The 18871-nt window shown below is 37.7% G+C and overlaps 1 pseudogene; it reads right to left on the bottom strand.

Annotated features, from left to right (window-relative positions):
• Positions 1–1182: 1182 nt before the first annotated feature.
• Positions 1183–3263, bottom strand: LOC107759709 (non-specific lipid transfer protein GPI-anchored 5-like; annotated as a pseudogene).
• Between the last annotated feature and the right edge of the window lie 15608 nt (positions 3264–18871).

Here is an 18871-nt window from a genome sequence, read left to right as displayed (position 1 = left end):
GAGCACCTTGCGGTCCAGGTCGTCCAACCTTTTCCCTAGGCTGGTTCTTAATTCATGCACCGTATCCACGATGGGCCATAATCCGTTAACCGTCTGTTCAAGGGCCGGATGCGGTCCCCATGATTCACCATGGTCAGAAATGGTGGTAATGACAATGTGTTCCCCCGTCCGATGTCGAGCCTAGGCTACCAACTGTTACACGACGCCTTCCTGAGATTCCTTGGAAGGGCGACGTAAGGCTAAGCAACTGATGTCAGTGCAGTTACTGTCCGCCAACTGAGGTCCCCTCCGTACGCTAGACTAGATTGTCAGTGCCGTACGGGAAAACCAATGTCAAGAGAAATTGAGAGAACAGGAATGAGAATTGAGAATGAAAGAAAGCTTGATTGCATTAATGAAAGCTATTACAGAAAGGCAATGCGGTGTCGAGGGGGAGAGACACCAGTACAGAAAATTGTTTGCTTGCTAGAAAGTTTTGATTGTTTGGTCCCCCTTAATAATGCTTTAAAAAAATAAACCAAAGCTATAAGACTAGACTTGACTAAGCTAGAGAAACATAATGGAAGTACATGAAATAAAATTATTCTATATTTACAATGAAAAGGACTTAGTTTTCTACAAGGTAGAAACAGGTCCGTTGTCAGCAGCATTGTCTTTGGCATCACGGTCTGCGCGCGCGGCGTTATCTACGTGCACGGCGTTGTCTGCGCGCGCGGCACTGTTGGCATCTGCTTGCGGCTGGGCGCTGACGAGAGATATCGGTGGGGCGACAGAGGCACATGTGCGCTTGTCACTTGGCGTGGCTAAGACCATGGGGCCGCCCGTGGCGCTAGGCATTGGGAGGCTTGCTAGGACGCCACAGGGCACGCCCATGGGGTCATGGGGCATGGCTGGAAAGCCGCCCATGACATGTATCATGCCGAAACCGCTTCTACAGTGAAGGTAAAATGACATGCACTAATAATAATTTAACTATTTCAGTAATATTCCTCAATTTGTCCTTTTTAAACGTTCTCTATATATATTTCATGTCCCCCTATTTCATATGACACGTCCGAGAATTACTCTACTGGAAATTTTAATGTTGCTTTTATATGGTGGATATAGTTTAGAATTATATTTTCTAAACCTTAGCTTCCAGAATAATTTGAAAAGACCAAACATCTTGTAGAAGAGTTAGGAAGTAGGAAATTAAGTACTCATAACTCAATGATTTACCGTCTGCAAAATATAATGAATCAGGCCATTGAGTGTGTGAAATGTACTTGTACATTCAAAAAGAAAAGTGCTTAATTTGTTCAATATTTATGAGAAAATCAAAATCTAAAAGAAAATGATGACACATCCATCACAATCTAACGAATTTGTGATGAACCATCTTTACATAAGCAAAAATCTAAGATAGACAAAAACCTTCTTACAATGATTCTCTTTATGACAAAATTAAAGACGGTATTTTTGTTGAGTGAGCTTTAGTTTATAAAATGGAGCTGAATATTGTGGCATATGACAAAGTGGGTACATTCACTAAGGGTAAATAACAGAGAGTATGGCTGCAGCTTCAATGAGTATCCTCCTGATGAATCTCCACATGGCGAAGATCTTGAATATCTGTCTCCTGCATGTCACGCTCACAAATATATAATCAATTCTCACACCCTTATATAAATGTTGAAATTGGTGCAGGAAAATAACCATGGAAAAAGTGTAGTGCAAGATTTGTTCGTATTCGCACCTGAAGGAGTGGACGGAGAGATTTCCGGAGAACCAGTTGGCGAAGTTGCTGAAATGTTTATATTCACAATACAGATTAAAACAATGATCTTTCGTCATAATTAGAGGGAAATGAAAAGCTTCGGGAAAAAATAAAAAGAAAGAAGGGCAAAGACGTTGCTACTCCTTAAAGATATTGAATGACTTTAATTATAAAAGTGATTGTTAGTTGTCATTCATTTTTCTGTTAGTGATCGTTTGGTACAGCAGTGAGATATCCCAAAATATACCACGGGGGAGGGGATATTCATAGGATTAGCTATCCCGTATTTTATATGGGATAATTATTCCACCGTTTAAGTGTAAAATTAGTTAATCCAGGGATTAATTAGCTAATATTTCAAATCAAACATATGATAAATTTAATTCCGAACTTTATCCCGGGATTATTATTTTTATTTCATGTATCAAACGACCCTTAAATGTCACTTAACAGATATTTTAGTTAAGATGTGTTTGGAAAAACTTTTTAGTTTGTCCTAAAAAGAATAGTACCTTTCTAGTCATGGGAGTAACTTAATTGACTTCAAAATATTCATTTTATCCTTAATGAAATGATTTATAGACATACAAATATCTAAAGCTTGTTTTAGAATACAAGTTTCAAAAGTTGTTATTTCTTTCCTACACTCCATGAAGTCAAACATATAGTTTTACATAGACGCGAAAGTAATAAATACTTCTTCTATTTTTAAAGACAAATATATTAAGAAAATTCAGTTAGTCAAACGATTACTATTTGGGAATTAAGGAAGTAGTGATAAATTAAGCGTACCTTTACATAGGCTAAGAGAGGGAGTGTGGGCATTACAAGCTTTAGGAAGAGCCAAAGCAAGTGTCTGATTGACATTGACTCCAAAGGATGAGCCCTCGCCATTCAAAACCTGACACAAGCACTGAGGCTGCGTCTTGACCATAGGGGCGAGCTGAGTGCAGCATCCTGATGACGGGCTCGTGGCATTCCCTTCTATGTATTGCAGGCACGGAGCTAACCCAACAACCACCTGTTGGCAATCCGATTGAGCACTGACATGTAATGAAAGAAGAGCCACTGCTACAAAACTTATTGCACTTATTGTGCTCGTTGAGATCTGCATTTTACTTGAATACTGTTCTGTAAATTGCTTCTTAAATGGTCTCTACTATTGAGATATATATACATATATATAGATAGGGTGCAAATTAAAAGTCAAGAGGAGAATATAAAGGAAAAGTTGGGGAAATAAATTAATGCATGCAGATGGGAAAACGAATGTGGGTTAACTACTTTTCCTACTTTATAACCATAACTTAGGAAACAACTACTAATTTTTTGATGATCTCTGCGAAACTTAAAATTGAAAAATAGGCACACATGTTATTTGCTATGGTCAAAGGTAGGGGTGTTCAAACCGAATCGGAAAATCGCACCAAACCGAAAAACTAAACCAAACCGGTTAAAAAAAACCCGACTAGGTTTGATTTGACTTGGTTTGGTATTGAATAAAAAAAAATCGAACCAAACTGACATATAAATATATAAATTTTATTTATATTTTTATGACTTTATAGTGAATTTTCTTTAGAAAATATAAAAATATTTGGGATCTTCTCGTGTATTAACCTTGAAAGCGTAAATTAACAAAAAATTATTGTTAGACGACTAAGAAAATAACTATCATGTGTTACTAAAAAAATTCTCTCATTAGAATATTTTAATAGATCATATGTTTGCCAATTTTTTTCCATATTTACTAAATATATATTCATTTATCAAAGTTTTATCTATAATTTTAACAAAATAAGATTGAAATAATATTCATATAACAAAAAAACCCAAAAATCCGAAAAACCCGACAAAACCGAACCAATCCAAACCGATATAGTTAGTTTGGTTTGGTTTTGATAAAAACCGAACCAATCCGGTTCATGTACACCCCTACCCCTAATCCAAGGTTTTGTGATGGTAAAGGACCACTCTTTTGTCTCCGCGTCTCAAGGATAGGTACAAAGGTCAATATCACATTTTGTATTCACAGAGTAAAATCAAAGCCAAAATCGCCGTTTGGCCTTTTATGATTTGGACATCACTCCTTGACCAAGAAATCACCGAATTTTCATGCCTGATGAAATCAAAAGTTTGCCCAAAGTAGTAAAGGGGAATCAACTCATTTGATGTTCGCCATAGGAATCCAGAATTCCATTTCCGAATCCCGCAACAACAATAACAACGACAACGACCCAGTATAATCTCACAAGTGGGGTCTGAGGAGGGTAATATGTACGCAGACCTTACTCCTGCCCCGAAGGGTAGAGAGGCTATTTCCAGGAGACCCTCGGCTCAAAAAAAGCAACATGAGCCAATATATTAGTACCATAAAAATGCATAATAAAATAACAGCAGTATAAGAGATATGAAATACAGAATACGAAATACGAAATAGATGGCTGGTATAGTAAAACTAGCAGGTAAAGCCCTGCATCAATAGCCGACCAATGACATTCTTAGTCTAACTCCTAACTGGCTAGTCTCACTCTATTGTGTTGTAGAAATATTCACAACTTTCCCCTAACCTACAACCTTAATGCTCGACCTCCATAATTCCCTGTCAAGGGCCATGTCTTCCGTAGTCCTAAGTCGCGCCATATCCTATCTGATCACCTCTCCCCAATACTTCTTATGTCGCCCTCTACCTCTCCGCGTGCCCACTATAGTCAGTCGCTCACACCTCCTCACCGGTGCATCAGTGCTCCTCCTCTGAATGTGCCCGAACCACCTGAGTCTCACTTCCCGCATCTTGTCCTCCATGGGAACCACGCCCACCTTCTCTCGAATATCTTCATTCCTAATCTTATCTTTCCTTGTATGCCCGCACATCCACCTCAACATCCTCATCTCTGCTACTTTCATCTTCTGGATGTGTGAGTTCTTTACCGGCCAACATTCAGTTCCATATAACATGACATGCCTAACCACTGCTCTATAAAACTTACCTTTTAGTAACAGTGGCACTTTCTTGTCACACAAGACTCCCGACGCTAACTTCCACTTCATCCACCCCACCCCTATACGGTGTGTGACATCCTCGTCAATCTGCCCGATCCCCTGAATAATCGATCCAAGGTACTTGATGCTACCCCTATTGGGAATGACTTGAGAGTCAAGCCTCACTTCAACTCCCGCTTCCATCGGCTCAACTCCAAATTTGCACTCGAGGTATTCCGTCTTCGTCCTGCTCAACTTGAAACCTTTAGACTCAAGAGCATGTCTCCAAATCTCTAGCCTCTCGTTGACGCCGCCTCGTGTCTCGTCAATTAGAATAATGTCATCAGCAAATAGCATGCACCATGGCACCTCCCCTTGAATATGATGAGTCAGTGCATCCATCACCAGGGAAAATAGGAATGGGCTGAGCGCAGACCCTTGGTGCAACCCCGTAATAACTGGGAAGTATTCAGAGTCGCCTCCTACTGTCCTAACCCGAGTCTTAGCTCCAGCATACATGTCTTTAATCACCCTAATATAGTCAACCGAGAAGTGTTTACCAAGCAGAGATAAATCAAAGGCACCCTCCTCACTCTTACTTCTTTCTGTTCAATGTATTGACTATTCCCACTTATTTTACTTTTCCTAGCCCAAAAAATTATTGGCCTCTCAATTTTGTGTCAAATAGTTTCTCTTCTTTCTTTCCTCCTTTCTTTGTTGTTTTCTTAATAAAAAATAAGAAGATATCATCATGTTTAATTTGTGGTCCTAGGTTTGAGTCTAACAAAAAAAAAAAAAAGAAGCATGCAGGTGAGGGGCGTGTTGAAGACACAATTAAATAAATAAAAATATGCTCTCTCTAACAGTTTAAGCTTTTAAATGAGATGATCACGTATTTCAAACACGTTGAACCTTGAATGAATACAAGAGGGACAAATAACTCCTTATGAATCTCTAATCAATTTTTTATCTGCTCCGATCCTTCATTTCCTCTCTGCTTTAGACTCTTAAATTATGAAAATTTCTGTTCCCATTGTGGCTGAATGCGAATTTATTCTTTCTTTGTTATGCAAAGGCCTTGCCAAGGATCAACTAATTACAATCAGCAACAACCAAAAAAGAAAGTGAAGGTAAAAAAGGATAAAGAAATAAATAGTGCGAGAATGATTTTGACAATGAGCTAGAATTGACAATCCAAGACTTCAATGAATAACTCATAGTAAGTGTAGACACAATACAGGGCATGCAGTCATACATGGTGAATTTTGTATATTTTGGATAATTTTAGTCTCTATAGTTTATGCTAGTTAGTTGATCGAGGGCATGGAATTACTAGCATGACTCTGCTGTGAATTTATACTGAAACTTGAGAAGAGACTACATCACTTGATAGTGTGGGTGTCCAACTTTACCAAATTGAAATATAAATCTCTATAGTCGAGAACCAATTGGTTCTAGACTATTGATAATTAAAGAAAGAAAGGGAAAGTTTGATTCATTGTTACGCCAGTTATCATTATAAAATAGAAATATATAATGGAGCAGGCAGGCTTGGTTGCAACAAGGAAAGAAGTGTGCCAATCAGAAAATATATACTGTTATTTTACAGTTGGTAGTGCTTAGGTAATAGGTGGTCTAATTGACACAGAAAGATAGCTGAACTTGTTTGCCGTTGCTGAATTCTATAAGATGTTTATGTGTACTTTACTTATAAAAGTGTCAATGATTGTGATTGTCCCTTTTCTTTGTCTTTTTTCCTTTTATTTTTTTAAGTTTATTACTTTCTACAATCTGTAGCTTTTTCTCCCTTTTAATGAAAAGTGATTTTACAACCGGAAAAGACATCAAAGACCTTTTTATTTATTTATTTATTTATTTATTTTTGTCTTTTTCACTTAGGAGGTCGTTTGGTTAGCATATTAACATGGAATAATGCGAATACTATTTATGAAGTAATTAATTATAATGAAGGAATTGTTATGTGGTGATTTCTAGTGATCTGTTATACAAGAAATACTACATTAATTAAGGATATTTTCGTCTATAAATAGTCTAATTCAGGTATTGTTAATACATGTATTCTTATCTTATATCCTACTACAACAATAATAACACTTCAGTCTCAAACTAGTAGGAATTGGAAATACGAATCCTTAGTTACTATATTCCTTAATATAAATATTCGAGATGTATACAAAAACATGTATATTCTCTAAAAGTATAAATCTACGAAAGGTTGAACTACTCTGGAGAGTATAAGACCTAAAGTAAAAAATGCTAACTTCTAAAACAAATTCTCAACTTATATATATCGTGTATATAAATCTTTTTCTTCCGTTGTATCTTATATTTTGCCAAGCCTGTATGATCCTCAGAAATTATCTATCATTTGAAATAAATTCCTTCCAAGTGATTTTCATCCACGAGGCCTATAGTTTCACACCTCCAGACTGATATATTTGGAGGTCGAAAAATGACATGACCAAACCATCTCAAGTGATATTTCTCTCATTTTATCCTCAATTTGTGCTACTTGAAACGTAACCATTTCTAATCTTATCCAATCTTGTACTACCACACATTAATCTTAGCATCAACATTTTTATGGGCACTTATTTTATGAATGTATTAAATTGTTGCGGCTCAACATTTAACCCCATACTAAGCACCACCTGTCTTATGACTGTAAGCACGTGATTTTTGCCCTATATGAGAATTACTCCCAAAAAATTCAAAAAATAAAATAATTTTTCTTGGTGTGCCATTTTTGTGATATTTTGTGACATTTTGAATAATTATTTGTATTTGTTTGTGCATGTTTATTTGCTAAATTAATAAAAAATACAAAATATGTCGCCTTTCGCATGTAGGATTTAATTCTACAATTGTTAGTAATTAAATTTGTTTTACAAAAAAATAAAAATTACAAAAATAGGCATCGTTTGCATTTTTAGCATTTAATGTCCAAATATACAATTTTATGCTTAATTATTACTTAATTGTGTGTTAATTGTTATTGGGAGTTAATTTGCGCTTTTATAACTTAATTTAATTCTTAATAATAGTTTAAGTATTTTTATAATTTAGTTTTAGAGAAATAAAAGAAGAAAGAGAGCGAAAATATAAAGAAAGTCGGAATTGGGCCTCTTCTTCGATTTCAAGCCATAGGCCCAAAAAATGGCCCAACCTTCCCTACGACCCAGTCCATTTCGAACTGGGTCGACCCAGTCCATAACCCAACACCCCTTTTATTTTACAAACAAAATAAAAAAAAAAAAAAAGAGAAGAAAACCCTAAAAACCTAAGTCATCTGCCCCGCCCCCCACCTTTGCTTCTTCTTCTCCAAGTTTCTCCCTAGCATCAATGGCTTCCCTTCCATCCTCCTCACTGCACACACACACACACGTCGTCTCCAAGCTGCCCTCCCATGAACAACCTCAGAAACCATGAACGACCTCAAAAACCACCAACGCGACTTCATCCTTCTCGCCGTGTCGCGTCGTTTTCTTTACTGTTGCTGCACCCTTTTCTCGACACATCTGCTGCTTCACGCTGCTTCTTCTTCAGCCATATCACTACTGCTTCTCTTCCTCCTTCCAGCTGCGTCGACCAGCTGCTGCGGCTTCGTTTCTGCTTCTAATGGTGCATCATCTCCTTCCTTTTCATCAAGGATTCGTTTGGTTTTCGTTTGAGTCTGTGGTGTGTTGTTTCGAGTTCAAGAGGAAGGGGAGTTTATAGTTGATTCATCTCCGGTTAGTTGGTTTTGAGTTTTATTTTGTCCATATTTCGTTCTATATTTCTCGAAATAAAAATCGATAAATGTTCGATCCTTGTTTTGTTCATGTTTATCGTTTGAATTAATTTTTAGTTTGCTTCATGTGTTTTGATAATTTAATTTTCAGATTTAAATGGGAAATTAATTAGTTGTTTTTCATGTTTATTTCATTCTAATTTTATTCATTTTTTGTAAAAAAAAAAAGGGAATTGTTAGTTTAATGTTTGTTATTCAAATTGAAGTTTTAAATTAATTGTTTCTTCAATTTGTTTCATGTGTTAAACGTATTTTCAGAAATTGTTAACATTGTTTAATTCATGTTCATCTTTGTTTGAAGTTCGTTTTTTTATTTAGTAATTTAATGTGAAGTTATGTTTTGCTTCTTAATTTTGGATCATATATCTTTGTTATAATTTTGGTTGGATTTAATTGATTAGTTGAAGATTAGTAATTTGAATGTGTTTATTTGTTTTGTTTAAGTTTAATTCGAAGTTTGAACAAAGTTTGTTTGTTATTGTTATTGAATATTTTCATTCATGTTCATACTTTGTTTGGTTGATCTTGAATCCGAAATTTGTATAGTTTGATTTTTTGTTTATCATTTATGATTATTTCTTGAATTTGTCTCATAATCTTGTTTAAGTTTAATATAGGAATTGTTTGTTGTAATGTTGTTAGAATTGATTTTAAGTTCAATATGATTAAAGTTAGAAATCTAAATATACTTGTTTGTTGTTGTTGTTAAATCCGAAAATAGGTTTGTTGTTGCTAAAAATATTGTTCAATCAAATTTTAGTTGTTCTTGGTTGTTCAATTTGTGTTCATATGATTTGTGGTTGAAATCATGTTCATGTGATTTGTTATTGAAATGTTGAAGAAATCATGTTCATGAAATTTGTTGTTTGAACATTTTTAGAAATTAACCATATTGCCTATATTTTGGTTAAGTTTGATTAATTGATGTGTTATAGCTGATGAGTAGTTTGGTAATTTGTAGTACGTTCAGGGGTAATTTGGTAATTTCAGTAAGGTCGTGAGGGGTAGTTTAGGAATTGTACATTTTGTAATTGTTTATTTGAAGCATGGGAGACAAAATGAAATGGGGCGAGTTGTGATATAATTGTTTAATATAAAGGGGGGACAAGACAAAATATAGTGGGGGAATCTTGTGTTATTTTAAATAAAGCATGGGGGACAAAATATAATGGGGTGGTGTGATATGTTTATTTAATGTAATGGGGATGAGTGAGAAGATAATGGGTTGGGTAGAGAAAAAGTATTGATTTTAATTAATTGAAAGATTTATGGGATGGGTTATAAAAGAGAAGTCTTGAAATCAGATAGAGGGGACACAGACAGAGAAAAAAAGAGAGATTAGAAAAAAAAAGAGCTGAACATTTATTCCGAAAAAAAAACATTGAAACTCTCAAGAAAAGAAAAAACATACAAAGAAAAAAAAAAGTTGAAAATTAGAAGAGAAAGTAGTACACACCTGATAAATATTCTGGTATACAGGTGTAGAAATTAAGGGTTGAAGATTAACTAGCCTTTCAAAAATCTGAAAATTTCCCTTGGTTCCTGTCCGTTATTTTCGGCATTCCTGGATTTTATTTTGAATTTTTCAAATCTGTCACTGGGATTTTCGTTGACTGGTTATTGCTGGTTATTGTTGTTGTTGTTGTGTTACGTATTACGTTGCTGACTTTCTTCTTCTTATATTGACAATATCAGGTACACAACTGTAATTTTGGCATTTTGTAAGCTGAAATGAAGAATGGAGTGTTAAATTTTTAATTTCGTTTAATTTTTTTGTATTGTATTTAGGTTATTCATGTATTATTATTCTGTAAATCACTGTCATTTGGCATAACTAGGCATATTATAGCGACATATTAAAAAACGCCTTAACCAGATTATTTGGAAATATATTTAAGCCTGATTATTAATTAAAACTGTTTAATAATAAAAATAGAAGAAATAACGTAAAAAATGGCGTTATTGAATTAGTTTGGCAAAAATTGACTAAGTTCCTTATTCATAAGGTTTTCGTCAATGATAAGTTAATCGGAATCATGTGGTTAATTTCAGTTAAAACATGAATTAGTTTGCGAATCAAGTATTAGGACATGATGTGAATTAAAACAAAGTTAGTTAAGGTTAAATTGTTTAAATTTTTTAGAAATATGGTTTAGTAATCAAGTTTATTTTTTCTTTCAATTTTCTGTATTTGTAAATAATTAGTTTCAATAAGCTTAAGTCTTACTAACAATTTGAATTTAATCCAACTATGGGATAATTAGTTTTTTTTTTTATTTTTTATTTTATTTTATTCCATGTTGTACTTATGATTATAATTTTTATTACTTTCTGTTAATATTTGTTTTTCTCTTTTATTTAATATGTTATTTTCAAGAATGTAGATATTGATTTTATATTTATAGACAAACTTAGTAATAATAAAAAGGTAGTCATTAAAGGATATTCTTAAAATAAGGAAGGATTTCGCTAAAAATAAATAGATGTAAATAATACAAAAATTTACAGGATTCTCCAATCTCATTTATTTATTTAATTATTTTTAAAAAAAATTACTTAGAATTTGGGATGGATTGTTTAGTGAATTTCACTTCCTTCCCCAAAGATAATGATGCGCTAGACTCTTTAGGCGCGATTTAATTAATTTTACCTTCTTAAACTCGGATGCGCATTTCATGCGACCCAAATCTAAATCCTAAAACATTGAATAAAAATGTGTTCCGGATTGCGGGTGCATTTCATGTGACGTAATCCAAAGACATGTTTTAAACGATGTTCACAATTTTTTTTAAAAATAATAATAATAATAATTATAATAATAAAGTGGTAAAAAGTTAAGATTGGCACATCGGTTCATAATTGTATTAAAATCAGATAAATAAGTTAAATATGACAATTGAGCGACCGTGCTAGAACCACGGAACTCGGGAATGCCTAACACCTTCTCCCGGGTTAACAAAATTCCTTATCCGGATTTCTGGTACGCAGACTGTAATATGGAGTCATTCTTTTCCTCGATTCGGGATTAAAATTGGTGACTTGGGACACCCTAAATCTCCCAAGTGGCGACTCTGAAATAAATAAATAAATCCCGTTTCGATTGTCCTTTAATTGAAGAAAAAAAAAAACTCCTACGCCTTTCGCGGGGTCGGAAAAAGGAGGTGTGACAGCTCTGGCGACTCCGCTGGGGAAACGGACCCAGAATCTCTGGTTCAGGGTTCAGAATTCGAGCTTGGAATAATCGTTGTATTTGGCTTCGTTTGATTTTGTTACATGATCTGTGCTTAATGTGCTAATTAACTGCTTTTACCGCTTTGATCTTATGTGAACTGTATATAAGCTGTGCCGAAAACCATCTCCTCTCTGAGTCTTCTAAATCATGAAGAAGGGTACACTTCGTGTGACTTCTTTTCTGTATAGTGTCTAAATTCCCAATTTAGAACGAGGTTGGATAAGTTGCAAAGCCGGTGAAACTTCTGTATTCCCGGTACGCTGCCTCCCCCTCGGCTCGAGCTGTCCGCTCAGGTAAGCCAGGTCTAGAACAAACACCCAAGTTCTGAACCTAGAATAACTCAGTTTCATGCCGGATCCCTAATAGGAACGCTTATTTGCATCATGTGCATTTTGACTTAGGGGACTCAACAAAGGGGTTGAGTCCGTCTAGGGCTAGCAACCTGAAATAAAGACCATCCTGATGCATCTTATTTGTTTTATGTGCATTTATTTGCTCGGTCTTGCATGTTGACTGGCTTCTGAGTCTCGGGAGTGTAAAAAATAATAATAATAATAATTTAAAATAAAATAAAAATAGCAAGTGGAGAGTTAGATGATTAATTTAGAAAAATCAGTGTCCAAGTACTGTCGAAATACTGCCGAAATTTTGAAAAAAAACATATATATTTTTACTTTTAGAATTGTTTGTTTGCCTAGAAAGTAGAAAGTGTGTAGGAATAAGTCTTTTATTTTAATTTGCTTTATTTTCAAAAAAAAATGAAAAAGGAAAATAGTTTTTTTTTGCTATAAAAGAAAAAGAAAAAAATTTGTTTGTTTTCAAAAATTAGTTAGTTTATAACCTGAACTACGCGGGTCTGATTCTTACCAGATGTGAGATCAGAGGCAAACCTCTTTGGTTTCGGCTCACCGTATTCAAAAAAAAAATCCAAAAATATTTAACATTACTCACTTCTTTAGAAAGTTTTTCTTTTAGACCTCAATGTTTTTTTTAAAAAAAAATAATAATATTTCCTTTTAATCTCAAAATCCCAATTATTTGTTTAAAAGATATTCAAAAGAAAATTCAAAAATATTTTTTTCTGTAGTATTTCTTTCATAAATTCAGAATAATAGTTCAAAAATATTTCCTTTCTCCTTAAAAGTTTTTTCAAAAAAAAAAAAAATTAAATCCAAAAAATATTTCTTTAGAATATAGATAGTTTTTAAGTCAAATAAAAGTTTTTCCTTCTTTAATCACTATAATAAATGTGCAGGATGAGCACAAGTCAAAATGAACCATTCTCAGTGTGTAGCGAGGTCCCTTTGCAACTCCACATGTGGTGGAATGATATGGGAAAGGATAGTATAAAGATAGTGGAAAGAGTTTTGGGAGGTTTTGTCGATCTGTTGAATATCAAGCCAAGGACAGATATCATCGAGGCTCTAATACCGTTCTGAGACCCAACCCGCAATGTGTTCCGTTTTGCTGACTTTGAACTTTCACCTACACTAGAGGAAGTCACCGGATATGCGGGGTTGAATGGGAAACTAAGAGGGCAGTATTTACTTTCACCAAGACCAGTATCTCCGCACGCGTTCTTGGATTTTCTAAGCATTAGTCGGAAGGTGCAGAATGATGATTTGTCGAAGGGATGTTGTACTCTCCAATTCTTGTATCAACGGTACGGAATTCCTCAGGGTTTGGAAGAATCAAACCTCGGATTAATTCACACTGGGAACAGAATCAAGTGGGAAGCAAGACGTACTTTGGCATTTATCACAACATTTCTGGGAGTTGTGGTCTGTACCCGCAAAGATAAAAAAATAGAGATAGGCCTTGTAGGGATGGCCAATGTTGCAATCAAAAGAACCGACAATACTGTGGTTCCTTTGATTTTGTCCGAAATCTACCGAGCTTTAACTATATGCCGAGAAGGAGGCAATTCTTTCAGGGATGCAATCTGTTACTCCAGCTGTGGATGCAAGAACACCTCCATCACCGAGTGGGATACATGAACCACGGGTTGACTGAGAGAAACTGCATTAGCGACTTTGAGAAACGAATGACAGGCGTCATATTTCCCGAAGGCGTCGAAGCATGGCTTGCACAATTGAGGTCAACAACAGCCGACCAAGTTGAATGGGCATTTGGGTGGTTGAATGATACTGAGGTAATATACATGGCGGCCGAGGAATGTCATGTTCTTTTGATGGGACTTCGTAGCATCCAGCCATATGCTCCTCATCGGGTACTGCGCCAACTAGGAAGATTTCAGGTAATTCCCACTGATGAGGATCTAAGCAAGCACGCCATTGAGTTGAGTCCAGGAGTCGTGTTCCCCGAAGGAAAAATTAGAAAGCTGTGGCACGAATGTAGATTCCTTGAACCCAAGACTATGGTTCGAGAGCTGGCTAAGGGTGAGGTAGACCCAAAATACGATGTTTGGTTCGGGAAAAGGTTCCAGATTCGTCAGAGGCCTGCTAAAAGAGCTCACGTCCAACAATTTACGGATGATTCGCAGGAACAGTGGGGCTGGTTAGTGAGAGAGGAAGGCTACCGGGTTGAAATCGGGAAGCTGAAGCGACAAATTGAAAGGCTTATATTTGAAAACAACGTTCAAGTAGCCTCGGAGCAGGGTGAGAAGAACAAATTAGCCAAAGAAAACCAGGCACTGAAAGCCCGAATTCGCCAAGTCTGTAAGAGTGATAGCGACCGACAGAAATGTCGCTCTGATGAAAGGTTGATAGCGGAATTGAGAAATCAAGTCAGCCAAAGCCGAGAAGACTTGGAGAGATCCCAGGCTTGTATAACAAGAATGCTGGTCAGGTGGGCCACAGTTACAACATCACGGAGAGAGAACCTATGGCAAGTGAAAAGGGACTACGAAATGAGTGTTGCGACATTGAGAGAGATAAACTCCATTCTCAATAATCGGGTCCTCAAACAAGCCCAGGATGCTAGAACAGATAGAGAACACTGCTATGAGTCGATAGCCCAGATGGAAGAACAAATGGAGAGGTTCCAAGAGCATCTCATTGACAATACTCGAATATTGGGACTAAAGAATCAACGGATAGAACAGCTGTGCATAGAGAGGGATAGAATCAGGGGTAGGATCAATGATATAGGGCACTATATCACCACGAAGTGCCTAACATGTGAAGAGATGCCTCGTGATATCCTTTTTGCCTCAATCATGGGTTATTTCCATCAGATCATGGAGGAACTAAAAAGCTTGCAAAGAAGCCTGGCCCCCAAGCCCGCGGAAAGGCCGAATGATGCCTCGCGGGCACCAAAATTCAAAGCTTTAATGTATCCCTAGTTCAATCTTGCACTTGTTTGTTTTTCGAGTCTGTTGTCTACCCATATGTTTTTTTCAAAAAATAAAATAAAAAATATATATATATATATATATGAAGTCTGTATTTTTTGTAAGAGTCTGTTTATTAATGAAAGTTGAGCATTTTATTTCCATCCTTATTTTTACATTTATCTGCACGAACTACGCTTGGTCTGATTCATGCGGGGTCACGATACGTAGGCAATCTCTATAGGATTCGACCGTAATTAAAAAAAAAAAAGAATATATATTTGTCAGAGCAAAAATAAGCCGGGATGATGCATGCGGTCAGAGCAAAAGCATGTTAGAAATGATTAACTGCCTAGGAGCATTGCATCCCCCTAACGTGCAATTACAATATCTGTTAAGACTCTAACACTGACAAGTTTGTTGTTTTTCCAATCGATATCAGTTAGTTGTTAGAGCGTACTGGCACCGTACCATTATCAAACAAGATCAAAAGGTCCTATACCAGAAAGCATGACTAGGTCAGACAACAGCGTTGAATCAGAAAAAACGGCCAATCAGATGCTGAAGGAAGCCCTGGAGAAAATGGAAAAAATGAGGCTAGAAATGAATGAAATGCAGATAGCCTTAGCTAGAGCCCAGAAGGGGCAAGAACTACCCGTTACTCCTACCCTCCAACCAGTACACACGCCGGAATACCCCTCTCCCGGTCCTTCAACAAGTTTCCCAAGCCATCACTATTATCAGGGAAGAGAGGCTTATGATTCCCAAGCTCCACCACCCACTCAAAACCCTCCTCCACCAAATGTTCCCGTATTTGTGGCACCTCCCCCAGCTCCACTACATAGATCATCCAGTGAGCCGCTATTCCAAGCTCACGACACCCAATATTACCCTCCCGAACCCACTTTCAAAGCGCCTGAGCCATATACCTCCTCTCCCCATTTTGAAATCCCGGGAGAAGTTGATAAACCAGTTAAGAATGCAGAAAAAGAGGAGGTGATTCATAAAGTCAAAAGCCTGGAGCAATCCTTCAGGAACATGCATGGTTTAGGAAACCAAGTTAGTGTCGCATACAAAGATTTGTGCCCTTTTTCTGATGTACAGTTGCCTGCGGGGTTTAAAATGCCGAAGTTTGACTTATATGAGGGGCACGGTGACCCAGTAGCCCATATGCGTGGTTTCTGTAGAAAAATGAGAGGGGCTGGGGGAAAAGATGAGTTGTTGATAGCATATTTCGGGCAAAGCCTGAGCGGGTCAGCGCTAGAATGGTACACGAGGCAAGACCCCGGCCGATGGTATACATGGGATGATTTGGCCCAGGCATTCATCGTCCATTTTCAATATAACCTCGAAATAGTCCCTGATCGTCTGTCATTGTTGAAACTAGAAAAGAAGCCTGGGGAAAGTTTTAGAGAGTTTGGTTTCCGCTGGAGGGAACAAGCTGCAAGGGTTGATCCTCCTATGCGGGAGAGTGAGATGGTAGATTACTTCTTGCAAACATTGGAACCTACCTATTTTGGTCATCTAGTGACATCTGTCGGGAAGTCGTTTAATGAAGTGGTAAAGATGGGAGCCATGATTGAAGAAGGATTGAAATCTAACAAGATCTTGAGCTACTCGGCGTTGAAAGTAACCACTCAGGCCATCCAAAGCGGTACTGGTGGTGTGCTGGGGAAGAAGAAGAAAGAAGAAGTTGCTGCAGTTGAAGCTAATGTTTGGTCCAAGCACAATAACCGTCCACTCTACTACAACCAACCCAGACCCCATCACCCAAACTATCAATATACCCCATATGGTCCACCGCAACACTATTATCCACCACCAGAACCACAATTTTCTATTCACCACGCCCAGACCTACACTCAACCCCCAGTGCACTCGCAATGGCGTACACCAAGTCCCCAAAATACACAGCCACACCCACAAAACACCTATCCACCTCCCAGGGCTAACAGACCAGGAACCAGCTTCCGCCCAAACCAAGCTTTTAGAAATAAGAAGGCCCCAAACAAAAATACATTTACTCCGCTGGGAGAATCTTACACTTCTCTTTTCCACAGATTGAAACAGTTGGGGATGCTGACCCTAGTTGAATCCAAAGCACCAAATCCTCTTCCCAGAAACCTGGACCACTCTGTTAGCTGCGAGTATTGCTCAAGGATGCCGGGGCACGATACTGAAAAATGTTGGAAGTTGAAAAACTCAATCCAAGAGCTCATTGATAATCGCCGTATTGAGGTACAGGCTCCAGAGGCCCCGAACATCAATCAAAATCCGTTACCAAGTGCATTATGAGGCCAACATGATCGAACTGATACATAAGGGGGCAGAGCCTAAGAAACCTTCGCAGGTGGTTATGGTGATTCGTTCTACGGAAACCAAAGAAAAGACAGTGAGTGCAAGGCCAGTGGTTCAGTTAAAAGCAGTAGAAGACAAGCCAGTGCTAGTAATGGGAAAGGGACCGTTTGTGGCCGAGAAAAAGCAGGAGCCAGTCAAGATAGTGGTACCAAGGTCAGTATCCACGCCCGTGGTGGTTGTGAAGGGAGTCTATGTAGAGCCGGTTGTCATAAAACCGGTAGTCCAGTTACCCATGGTTGATAGCAAAGCCGTACCCTGGAAATATGACAAAGTAGTGGTGACATACAAAGGAAAGGAAATCGAGGAAGAAAGTTGTGAAGCACAGGGACTGACCCGGTCAGGACGTTGTTTCGCCCCTGAAGAGTTGAGAAAAGCTAAGGGCGCTAAAGACAATCCAGTGCCAGTTAAAAAAGCTGTAACGGAAGAGGAAGCAGAAGAGTTTCTGAAAAAGATGAAAGGACAAGATTATTCCATTGTTGAGCAACTGAGAAAAACACCGGCCCAAATCTCGTTGTTGTCAGTATTAATTCACTCTGATAAGCATTGTCGAGCTTTAATGAAGATATTGAATGAGGCTCATGTGCCTGACAAAATCTCAGTAAACCATTTAGAGACAATTGCCAACAAGATCTTTGAAGTGAACAGGATAGCATTTTCTGATGATGAATTGCCTATGGAAGGCACAGAACACAACAAGGCTCTCTATTTGACGGTCAAATGTGAAGGTTCAATGGTTACTCGGGCACTAATCGATAACGGGTCGAGCGCTAATATTTGCACGTTATCCACATTGAACAAGTTAAAGATTGATGAGGATAGAATCCGCAAAAATAGCATTTGTGTTCGAGGGTTCGATGGAGGGGGAACAAACACAGTAGGGGATATTGTACTCGAATTGACTATTGGCCCAGTCGAGTTCACGATGGAATTTCAGGTGTTGGATGCTGCAGTATCCTATAATCTTTTGTTGGGTCGACCGTGGATTCATGCGGCAAAAGCCGTGCCCTCCACACTACACCAAATGATCAAATTCGAGTGGGACAGACAAGAAATTGTGTTACATGGGGAAGATCCCACATGCGCCGTGAATGATGCCATTGTACCCTTTATAGAGACCGAAGATGATAAGGGGCCATGGGTGTATCAGATCCTCGACACGGTTCCGGTGAGCAGGTTGCTTGAGGGTAAAAGCATGCCATGTCCCAGGGTGTCAGCTACGACCGTCATGGTAGTGTCAAGAAATGTTGAATAACGGGTTCGTGCCCGGGAAGGGTTTGGGGGTTGAACTGCAAGGCATTACTCAACCTGTGTCTTTGCCCAAAAATCTGGACACCTTCGGGTTAGGGTTCAAACCAACAGCAGCAGATGTCAGAAAGGCCCGTAAATTGAAGAAGAAAGCTTGGGTGCTCCCTAAACCAATTCCTCGATTGTCCAGGTCCT

Source organism: Nicotiana tabacum, chromosome 22, assembly GCF_000715075.1.
Source record: "Nicotiana tabacum cultivar K326 chromosome 22, ASM71507v2, whole genome shotgun sequence".
NCBI lineage: Eukaryota > Viridiplantae > Streptophyta > Magnoliopsida > Solanales > Solanaceae > Nicotiana > Nicotiana tabacum.
The sequence above is the reverse complement of the archived record's forward strand: the minus strand, read 5'-3'. Positions and strand labels throughout refer to the sequence as shown.